General features: G+C 40.1%; 1 protein-coding gene across 2 annotated transcripts in view; it reads left to right on the top strand.

Moving 5' to 3' along the window:
• The first annotated feature begins 1877 nt into the window (after window positions 1–1877).
• Window positions 1878–12018, top strand: part of LOC111153611 (nuclear factor kappa B subunit 1) — a 118866-nt gene continuing 108725 nt past the window's right edge. For both annotated transcript variants that reach the window (XM_022512744.1, XM_022512753.1), the window contains exon 1: window positions 1878–2156. The gene's annotated coding sequence lies outside the window, so the exon portion shown is untranslated. The remainder of the gene's footprint in view (window positions 2157–12018) is intronic.

The following is a 12018-nucleotide window of genomic DNA, read 5'->3' as shown; positions in this document are numbered from 1 at the left end:
TGTTCACATCTGCCTCCTAAAGAAAACTACTCCCGTAACACTTTTTTGTTTCATGGAAGTTTGCACTCTTTGTACTCATGCGAGTGGCAAAAATCGTTTTACATACAATATATATTCATCTACTAAAATATAATATTGGAAACATTTCTAATAATGTCTTTTTTAATAGAAGCATTTTTCAAAATATTTGAGAGAGAGAGAGCACAGAGGCAGGGCAGAGAGAAAGGGAGAAGCAGACACCCCACTGAACAGGGAGACCATTGCAGGCTCAATTCCAGCACCCTGGGATCACCACCTGAGCTGAAGGCAGATGCTTAACAGACTGCCCCCCTTAGGCACCCCTCTAATAATGTCTTATAAATAACAACATGAGGTTTCTAAAAAGTCATTGTCTTTTGTCTTTATAAAATTCCCTGGGTTCCAGTTGTACAAACAACCTCTGGGAGTTCAATGAAATCGCTTCAAGGTAGATTGTTGCTTGATCCCAAAGCCAGTGCAGAGGCTCACCCCAAACCCAATCAAAAGGATCTCTTTCCCCTGCCAAACACTCCTCTGAGAACCCTGTCATGGCCTCGGGGAGGGGAGGGAGGGAGGAAAGGGAGCTGGGAGCCGGCGTGAAAACAATGGCCAACTTGCAAGGGCAATCAAATGCCATAGCAACACCGTGGTGATCGCGTGATTATTAGGTTTTTAAAGTTAAATTTACACAGTTGTCACGGAACCAAGTGGTGAGATAATAAGCTTGACAATATCTATTTCAGCTCAAGGTTTCTTATTCTGGGAGCTATTCTATCTTCAAGTATCCCCAGCCCTTGCCTAGCACGGTGCCTGGCACGTAAAGAAGCCCATAAACTATTGAACGGTGGTCACGGGAAGACCTGGCTGCGGGTTCTAACAGTGCTCTCTCCAGAAAAAAAAAGAGAAAAACTCCCAACCGCCTGATCAGTATTCCCTTTATCAGCTGTGAACCAAAACTATTGCTACCACCATTGCCATTATTCTATCCACGGTAATTATCATAAAGGCCTGACAACACCCTACAGATGAAAGTTCTGAGTAACTGTCATAACCAGGAGATTGAAGACCTTGCCAAAACCCAGTAGATTGTTCAGAATCCAATGGACAGAAGCCGGTTATGATATAGCAATCCCACTTTACCCTGTGGAGAGATTTCAGTGTTAATGAGACAACTTAAAAGGAATATATAGATGAGATTTCTTTTTATACACAGCACGCTTGGCTCCAGGCCGCCCCATCATCCCCTCTAGATGCTTGGGCCTGTTCTTAGGGCTCTGGACCGCCAGACTCCAACCTCCGCGCCGCCGCCGCCTCCGCGCCGCCTGCCTCCCGGGACAATTCGGCCCCGCAGGCGCTTCCAGAGGGCCGTCCCCGTTCGCTCCGGCCTCTGCGGCTTCGGGAGCGCCGGCTGGGGGAGCTCGACAGGGCACCCGGGCGTCCGGGCCGCGGAACGCGCGCCCCTAGTTCTGCGCCCCATAGCGGCCCCGAGGGGCGGGAGCCGAGCTCCGCGGCAAGGCAGGGCCGGGGGCGCAAGGCGCCCCCAGAAGTGCGGGCTTTCCCCACCCCCGGCGGCTACCCCACCTCCCGCCCCCGCTGCGTGCGCGCGGGTGTCCGTCTGTCTGTCTTCTCTCTCGACGTCAGTGGGAATTTCCAGCCAGGAAGTGAGAGAGTGAGCGAGAGAGAAAGAGAGAGAAGTGCACCAGCGAGCCGGGGCAGGAAGAGGAGGTTTCGCCACCGGAGCGGCCCGGCGACGCGCTGACAGCTTCCCCTGCCCTTCCCGTCGATCGGGCCTCTCGCCGCCGCCGCCGCCCTCGGCCTGCGCCCCGCCGCGGGCCCCGCTCGGAGAGCCCAGCGCAGCCCAGGCCGGAGCCGCCGCGGCCGGGAAGGCGGCACAGCCGCGGCCCGGCCACCGCGCGTCCTGCGCTTCCCTCCGCCCGCGCTGCGGACATGGCGCGGCGCTAACTGGCCCGGCCCGGCGAGAACGCGCGCCCGCTAGCCCGGACCCGACCCGACCCGCACCGGCCCCGCTCCGGCCCCGGCCGGCCGCTGCTTCTTCGTCCTTCTCCGGCCCGCAGGCCCGCGCCGCCCGGAGGGGAGCCCACAGGCGCAGGGAGGCCGAGCGCGGACTCGTCACCAGGGTAAGCCGAACTCGGGCAAGTGGGGGCCACGCCGGGGACGTGTGGCCCGAGCCCCGCCGCCTACCCGCCCCGCACCCCCTCTAGCCCTGCTCGGACTTCCTCATTCCTGCGCTAACCGCTGGGCTATTCTGGACGGAGGACCAGGTTGACAGGAGTTGAGAGGCACATGGGCATGGAGAGAGGGGCAGAAGGTACATCTGGACTTCGCAGGGGCCGCTTGGCCAGAGGGCCGCGACTGCCCGGGCCGTCCTTTCTCCTCGCGTCCCAGCGCCGGGCGGGAACCGGGACCCGTGGGGGAACTCTCGCAAACTTTTTTTTTTTTTTTTTTAAATGTTCACCCCCCCACCCCCACCGCTCCTGGCGGGTAGCTTGAGGGTTGAGGTGCGCTTCGGAGAGGGAAAGGTGGTTGGTGCAGTGCTGAACCAGATTTCACCTAAGGGCGTTCCATGAAATGAAAGCAGAAGTGTATGTCAGTCCTCTTGACTGGGAAAGCCCTCCCCAGCTCCCCAAAATTTGAGTAGAAGAGCTTCATTCCTTCATCTCCTACTTCAAAAAGAAGCCCCCCACTTATGTCTGTCTGTCTGTCTCTCTCATACACACACACACACACATAAACACACCAGGACATAATGTATTCACCTACTACAGAATCCGTATCTTCGTTTTCACAAAAAACAAGGAAGGCCTGGTAATGAACCTACAGGGCCTGGCATTTGAGAACAGAAATTATCTACTTAGAGCACTTTTCAGACACTGATTATGTAAAACAGTCGGACAACAGCACCATGTACCATGCGTGACCTCCAAAATAAAAATAATGATATAAACAAAGCCTATCCTAAATACAAGTTTTCTTATGGTCTTTAAGAATAGATACCAATGGAGATGTTTGCCCTGATTTATTGGTCGGTACTGAAACCTAAATGAGACTTGATGATACAGTACTTGATTATCAAGATTTAAGACCTTTCCATGGACTTTGTTAAGTAGGGTTTTTCAGCATTGCAGCTTATTAAATAACTGTATTTAACTTAAAGATTTTGTTATAAGGCCCATAATCTGGGAAAATGACTATAGTATTACTACAACATTTAATAACTCTGTCATACAAGTGTTCTGTAAACTGGTGATCTTTGGTAAACACTGAAGCTTGGGATCAAGATGTCCAGTGCTTATTTTTCTAGCAGAACATCTCAATAGAATATTCTTGAGTAGTTTAAATTGCAGTGTTTGTTAAAACTAAAACGGACTCTTGATTGGAATAAAGTTCTTAGCTGGAGTATGTTGTTTTCCTAATTTTAATATTGTGCTTTCTAGAGATGAATCCTCTTACTGTTTGATGCACTAAGGAAATGTAAATAAAGCAATGTATTTTTTGAGCTTATGAGCTTGGGAAGACAGGAAATACAAAGATTTGTTTCCTGTAGCATTTTACATTTGTCATGTAATTAAGTTGCTAAGGGGAGTCGAGTATATATCATAAATGGAAACGTGAAATCTCCTGAAATTATTCATCCATAGTGATATACCTGCAACTCCTCAGTGCCCTGTGGAGCTTGTTTAGATAAAATGTCTTCCTGGGCTACAGCCTACTGGACAAATGTGAACACAAAGGAAGGCTCATTATGTGTAGATTGAATGCTGGCATTGAAATACTGCTTGCTGTGAATAGTAAATCACCTCTAACCTAATTGAAACACTTCTTAAAGGAAGTGTTATAATCCAGTTAGGTGTTGGTGGGTTTGACAATTAGGGTTTGAAAATCTATAATCTTTGTTTTCAAATTTCAATTTAATCTTAAATTCTGCAGCTGGCATTCAGATGGGCTGAATGAATAAACACCCTGTTTCTCAAACCCAGTTAGTAAATACTAGAGTATACATACAAAAATAGTTGTTTCCCCTTTGTAAGCAATACTTTGATCTTTGCACTTCCTTCTTACCCCTACCTCTTAAACAAGTTCATCTGTGATGACCGAGTTGCTATTGGGAGTTGCCATTGGTAAAAGCTTAGACTGAAATAGCTAGGATGTTAGATACAGTGATCATATCCTTCCTATTTCTCTTGTCGTGTTCCTTGGAACAAACTGAAGCTAGTGTAAGAAACTAATATTTAGGCAGGTTTTTACTACTGCTTTCAGACTTCCAGATAATTGATGAAGTAAGTTACCTTCACTTTCAGGGATTGCTCATTGTGGTAGATAGAAGGTCTAGATAAAGACTTGGCGGCTGCAGGAATCTTGGACTTTCATTCAATCAGCAAGATCTTTTTTTTTTTTTTTTAACCTAATTTATGAGAGGTATTCCCCTGTTCAGAAGAGGTGAAAGTTCTGGCTTTTGGGGGGAAGTGGTTACTTCATAACCTTCAATTAATTTGAACTTGGGAGAAGTAAAAACAGTATTGACATTTTAAAATAGTAAGTTAAAAAATATGAGTTTCCATATGGCTTTTTAATAAAGTGAAAATATCATCTTTCCCTTCTTCAGAACTTCTTAGTAAATGTGCTCTTCTGAGCATAGAGATGATTGCAATAGAAAGTGTATCTGGAAATGCAGAATAGTTTAACCAACAGAGTAAATACTCAGGTTACACTCTTCTAGTCTACAAATTGGACAGTAATCACAGTAGCAAGAAGGGATGCATAAGAATCAATGGCTATGCAAATTAGCAGGGGGATTGTTTTATTGTTTTCTGTTTATCCTATGAATCATGTAAGGTGGTAAGATTGTTGCATATTGTAAGAACAGAATAAGGAAGAGAAGGAAGAAAAGAATTTTATTGTTGTAGGAGGACACTTCTAAATGTTCTACTCTTACATCAGCATTTATGTGTGATTAGAGTTAATTGACAACTGTTTCTTGGTGACCAGTAAACCACACTGAAGCAATTTGTGCTGCTTTCTGGGAATTAATTCTCATTTGCACTCTTGCACCTCCCACAAATATGAACTCCCCTGAAATGTTCTTAGGTGAGCAGGTAAACCGTGAGAAGCATGTTTGCCTCTATGAGTTGACCCTGTCACTTCTTAGGAGACCTTAAGGGTTTTCAAGAACTAGAAGCATTCAGCCTTAGGAAGGAATGTTTGGACTTGTGGCACAGTCCTACAAGTTAGTTTGGCTCCTTGACCTTTTTTTTTTAAACAATAAAGATTAATGTTTGAAACCACTTAATCTGGTATAGTTAGTAGAGTAACATAACTGAGATGCTTATCTTTGTAATATTTCATTAATGAGTATCTAGGGCCTCACTGTTGGAAAAAAATAGCATTCTTTTCATGATGATAAACTTGCTTTGTACCTTTGGTCTCTGTTGTATTAGAAGGGGTATTCCTGGGTGCAAATTAATGTGCTGTCTTTCATATTTCGGGTGAGGCTGATAGACTTACCCTTGAGAATCAACTAGTAGTTTAGAAAACAAGATGTGAAGTCATAATTTATTGCTTCTCTACAAATAATTTAAAGCCTGACAGTTTTACATAAAATAAGATGTCATTTGCTAAAGATCACAGAACCCTCAAGAGTAGATTATGAATGAAAATATTTAGAGTATTCGTCATAAAAATATTATATTTTAAAATTTAAAAAGAAACCAATTATCAAATCTCTCATTTTCCTATAGTAACTAATAGTTTTAATTTTCAGTAGTACAGGTTTCATCTGCTTTAATTTGTTGCCTATTTTGAAATTAGAATAATGAAGTAGAGGCTTAATTCCCCAATACAAAGTGGCTTATTACTTTTTATTTATATTTCACCATTAGGCCTAAATCTTATAACCAGCTTTTATTCTGACCCATATTTTTAATAGATATTAATAAATTTATAGACTTATTTTCTTCAAATGGTGAAAGAAGATTCTGACTGATGGAGCTTTAAAGAATACAAAGATTCTATATGGCTTATCCTTTAAGAGCCTAACTCTTTTTAAAAATAGTGGAAAGGAGAGGAAAAGAGCTATCTAAAAGAATGCAGTCTTGTAGTTACAGCTAAAAAGAAATTATACCAAATTTATACTGACAAAGGCAGTTCAGCACTGTGCTTATTGGCACATAGTAGGTCATGAATAACTATTTTTTGAGTGAAGGAATGGCACAAGTTTTCTTTTGTTGTGTTTGTTCAAAAATAGGGCAGCTGTTTTCTGCAAGGAAAAAAAAAATTACACTCTTTTGCCTTGCCTCTGGGAAGAAAGAAACCAAAAACTAGTTCTTGCTTCCTAGATATTATATTCTTATCTAAAGAGCACACGAAGTTTACTAGAACAAGGAATTTATTAAAAAGTACCCAGTGACTTTCAAAAGGAAAGCATTTCATTTTGAAAGATGAATTTATGAACTGGAAAAAAAAATGGTTTTTAGTTTCCAAGTTTTAGAGGCACTTATGAAGGAACGTAATAAAGTAATTGAAATGATAAAAGGTGCTTATGCAAGTAAAAAATGTAACTTTTTGCTACTCTAGAATTTATCTGCACTCCATTGAAACTGTAATTTCAATATTAGTGTCTCCAAAAGAGGAAACAGTGCTACAGGCACTGCTTTGTAATCTGAAGTTTGTTAAAGCCTATCTAAATTAATCAATTAAAAAGTAAAACCAAAATATGTTAAGCCATCCAGAATTAAATACTTACCACCTACAAAAAACTGAAGGGGAAAAGCTACTAGCTGGAAAATCTCAGGAACAAGCAGACACTTAGTAAGGGGTACTGTATTTTCCACTTTTCATACTTTAATGATTTTGCAATACCCAGGACCTCCTCATGTCAGGGTTTTATTGATTATTTTCACTTGGAACATTTTTGGAAAACTGTCCTTGAAACTCTAAATCAAACCATGTATTATTCTATGTGGACATACTTTATGAAATCTTCCATCCAGACTAGAAGAGAACACAATGCCAACACTCCCAGGCCTGGTGTCCCGACCCCAAGTAGAGTTAGAACCATTTTATCAGAAATTGCTGATGCTTTGCTCCCCACTTAATTCTGGTTCTGACCCTGATCTCTCTTTGAATCACTTACAAAGACACATTCAGGTTTTAAAAATGAAATTTTAAAAATTGTTTAGAAATATTTCTATATGTAATCATTTTTGTTGCCAACAAATTGCGGAAGAAACTAAATGTTTACTTATAGGACAGGTACACTGTAGAGCTGTCACTGTTGAAAAGTACTCACAGCAGTGTTTGTTAGTTAAAATAATAAAATATAATCCACGTACTTTGCTAGCTTCCCTGTGAGAAGTCTCAGAGAAGGATAAATTCTGCTGTGTTCCATTACATAATCAACTCAGTCTGCAGCTTCCAGGCAGGAAGAGAAGCATAAACAAAAACACAAAACTATAATGTTATCTTTAACATTAGTTTTATGTTATCTTTAACATTAGTATTAGTCAAAATTCTATGGACAGTTCATACATTCCATACTGGAAAATAAAGCTATGGGTTTTTCTTAGTTTTCAGGCTTTTTATATATGAGTATTTGTTGATGAGATTTTCTTTTTTTCTAAACTTGAACAACAACAACAAAAAATACCAAACCTGCGTAAAGTTAAGCACACCTCTATAGAAAGCATTTAACATTTAAAAAATTCAATTGCTATAATGAATTTTGTCAAAATAGCAGTCATTTAAAAAAATTATTTGTTACTATTGTTTATTATGCAATTCAGACTGAACATACTACACTGTTTCAATGTCAGGACGTACCTCTCCCTCCCGAAGTCAGTTTTTATCTCCACAAATCAGTTCTAACACATATCAAGCATGAAAGAAGAAAAATTAAAGGTGATGACAGACTCTCTAATCAGTCTACCTGTTTATTGGTTCTGTGCCCACGCCTGCAATTCATTCGAATAGTGAGGATAAGTTACTTGATTGTCTTAGAAAATATGCCTTCTAGCAAGAATTTTAGGAATGGAGAGAATGACTATTTCTTTGAGTGTTTTAACATGAATTCCTCACGTTTTATTGAGATTTGAAGAACTTCTTTGTCTACTAGGTCTTAGATACAGGTTTATTTTTTAGGATTTAAGCATTTATTGGTGTTTGATCATTAAGACTTGGTTTATAAAACTTCAGTGTTTTTTTTCTTTTAAACAGGGGTTAGGTATGGTGGTGAGGTCAAAGGAAAAGAACCTCTTACAATTTATAGCATTTTGTATAATGCTCTCTAAATAATACAAGCACCTTTATGACTTATAAAGCTAAAATAAAGTTGATATAGAAGGATGGAAGGAGTATGAATGGCTGTTTATACAGAAGAAATTTAAAGTAGGAAGAAACATGAAGAAGGTAAAGAATAAAAATTAAATTAAACTTGATGTTTTTAGTTTTGTTGGATATTCAGGAAAATACTTAAGGGAGTACACAAAACCATTAGTTTATATAAAATTAAAATAAAATGTAAAATCTAGGCAGTAGAAAGATTATTATTATTTTTTTTTTAATAGAAGGAGTGGGGGGCAGAGGGGCAAAGAGAGATGGAGAGAGAATCTTAAGTAAGCTCCATGCCCAGCACGGGAGCTGGATCTCAGAACCCTGAGATCATGACCAGAGTCGAAATCAAGAGTTGGGTGCTTAACCAACTGAGCCATCCAGGTGCCCAGAAAAGATTATTTTATAAAAAGTATTCACACTGCTCATTTCAAGCCAGCCAGAAAGCCTGGGAAAATATTTTGTTGGGGATGGATTAAAATGAACCAAAAACATAGCTAATCCCATAAAATATTTATTTAATTCATTCATTTATTATGTAGTTAACATATAGTAAGGTATATAAGTTGTGTGTGTGTGTGTGTGTGTGTGTGTGTGTGTGTGTTTTAAATCTATGAGTCTTAAAAATTTGGTCAAAATCAAGGATAAGGAAAGCATAAATAAGGATTTAGTGGGAGTGTCTTCTACAAAATTAGATCTTGAACTTTCTTACTGACTTAAATATGAATAAGAAAAATAACCAAGAAAGTGAATCAGAATTCCAGAGAAAAGGATAAATTCTGTGTATCATGGATGAGAAGGGGAGGGTCATGACAAAAAGAGATTGAAAAGAACTTTCTTTATTGGCATTTCACTGTGGATTATCCTATTTTTGATTAATTAAAAACAATAGTTATTTCCCCCTCATTCTGAAAACATTTTAAAGTCAGTTGTGATTCAGCAAACCTCAGTACACTTGGGAAATTAAAATCAAAAGCATGGTATTTGACAATTAAATGTATTTCCTTACTCTCATGCCATAACATAGCATTCAATTGATAAAGTATCTTTATGGTTTCTCTCCATGTCTTTACCCAATTTCCCATTTTAAGCACTTAACTAAATTTAACAAGCACACCTTAGAACATTTTAATATTTCCCGACTATTTTATTTGAAGATTTTATTTATTTATTTGAGAGACACAGAACACAAGCAGGGCAAGAGGGAGGAGAAGCAGACTCCCCACTGAGCAGGGAGCCCGATGCAGGGTCCCAGGGTCCTGGAATGGTGACCGGAGCTGAAGGCAAACGCTTAATCAACTGAGCAACCAGGTGCCCTGACTATTTTAAAACATTACTTTAGCAGTCATTTACCCTCAAGTTCTTTTTTATGATAGTCAGGGAAAGTATCCCATTTCTCTTAGAAAGTCTGCTTTAAAACCAAATAGGAATTAGTCCAAGTTGTTTATGAAGGTAGTTCAATCTTGTGTTGAAATAGACGGATGATTCAGGGGTTGGTTGTGCTATATTTACTAAACGTGTTAAACTGAAGGAATCCAGTCATTCAAGGTAAGCCACAAAAAAACAGTAATTTTATTGCTGACCCACTTAGGTATCTTCACATAGATATCCCCATCAGTATGCCAGTATCAAATTTATGGTCATGCTCATTGACCAACTGGCAGTCCCTCCTCGGCCCCCCCATGCACATTAAGGAGTGCAGTTGTTAGCCCACTATGATCCATTTGGTAGATTCCCCATGCCAGAAATCTAGGAGACCATTCTTCATTCGTACTCATTTATCTCCTCCGATCACCAAGTTCTATTAACTCAGCCTCCTCCTCACCTCCCAAATCCATCCCTTCCTCATTGAATTTCTAGCTTTCATTTTCGCATTGTCTCCTGATTCATTATCTCCTTCTATTCCATCTTTCATTACAGTATAAAGGTCAGCTTTCTAAAGCGCAAGTCTGATCATGTCACAGTCTTTATATTTCTGAAATCAATCTCTGTTGTCTTCACAAGCTGATTCCTGCGCAGCTCACTTCCCACCCTTGCTCCTCGCCTATCCCCTATTTCTCAGATCATCCACATCAATTTTCAGTTCCTTATTCTCTGTATTTCCTTGCTTTGAATGCCTCTGCATACGTGCTCCCTCTGTGAGGTATGTCCTTTCCTTCCTAGCCAACTTCTCAACCTCTGGAGATGGTTGGGGCATCATCATTTCTCTCTCTCTTTCTCCTCTGTCCATTCTCCCTGACCTCATCCTGAAGTTATGTGCTTGCAATCCGTCTTCTCTTGACATATTATGTTTTCTAGAAAGAAAATATCTTGAGGGTGGGGATTTTATCTTACTTTTTCTTTGCACAGCACCTGGTAAGTTTGCTAAATGAGTAAGTAAATAACTAAGCAGAATGTCAGCAGATACTGACTAGGTAGCTATTGATTAAGCTGTGTGGCTCTGGGCAAGCTAACTTCTCTGCGTTTCATTTTTCCTATGTATAAAAATGAGAGGGTTAAACTAAATGACCATCTACTTCTAAAATTCTTTGTTTCTTTGATATAATCGTATTATTTGGAAGAGTTCAGATTTTCTTGCTCTATTGAGCAAAGTCACCCTAAGGAAAATGCGCATGTGAGCAGGTACAAAGATAATTCTTGACTGTCATTATGATAATGTGTGGAACTGTTCATTTTTGGATTTTGAGTTATCATTTATGGTCTTAGTCTAGTTTCATTCTGACATCAGGTGTTTCTGGGGTTGCACCTTTTTGTTATTAATCTCTACTGTAAACTTAAATTCACATTTCTCCAAAGAAACTGAAGACACACTTCATACAGAAATTGAATATAAAATTCAATGTTTTAACTGGGTTCAAGCTCTCATTAATTATATAGTTGGAGGAGGAAAAAAGGGAAGTGGTAGTAATGTAAGCTCAGTCCTCATGTGTCAGAACAAGAACATAATGTCTAAAATTGACAAATTAAGAAAAAAGATATAAACATGTTTGGAAATATGGAAAGAACCCCCATGAAAACCAAAAAAGAGAAAGTTAGGAGTGGTAAAAAGTCACTCAGAAAAGCAGTATTGAAGATGAGGAGAGGTGGGGTAGGGGAATCTTTGCTTTTTTATAGAAGCTCTTCTACCTTTGCATAGTATGATTTATTTTTTTAACCATTAATTCATTTGAATATACATTGGGTCCTTTCCAGTGCCAGGTTCTAGGAACTGGTAATACTGAACAAGGCAGAAATCAATAATTTCATGGAGCTTAGATCATTTAATATTATCAGTTTTAAAATTTTTCTCTTTACATTAGCCTTTTTAAGATTGAAGAATTACATAGCTAAAAGATTGCATTAATCATAAAAGTATAGCTTTAGTGATTTACCTTAAAATGAATACACTTAACTTAGGTGGTGCTCTAGAAAGAACATTACCAGCTCCCCAAAAGCCTTATTTCTGCCCCTTTGTGGTCAGGACCCCTACCCTTCACTCTCATTTAAAAGGTTTCACTAATGGGGCACCTGGGTGGCTCAGTTGCTTAAGCGTCTGCCTTCTGCTTAGGTCATGATCCCAGAGTCCTGGGATCAAGCCGCATGTCAGGCTCCCTGCTTGATAGGGAGCCTGCTTCTCCCTCTCTTCCCTGGTTGTGCTCTCTGTCTCTATCTCTGTCT

The sequence above is a fragment of the Enhydra lutris genome, unplaced genomic scaffold (assembly GCF_002288905.1).
Source record: "Enhydra lutris kenyoni isolate GAN:26980312 unplaced genomic scaffold, ASM228890v2 scaffoldscaffold3, whole genome shotgun sequence".
In the NCBI taxonomy this organism is placed as follows: domain Eukaryota; kingdom Metazoa; phylum Chordata; class Mammalia; order Carnivora; family Mustelidae; genus Enhydra; species Enhydra lutris.
This window is presented reverse-complemented; position numbering and strand designations above follow the sequence as displayed.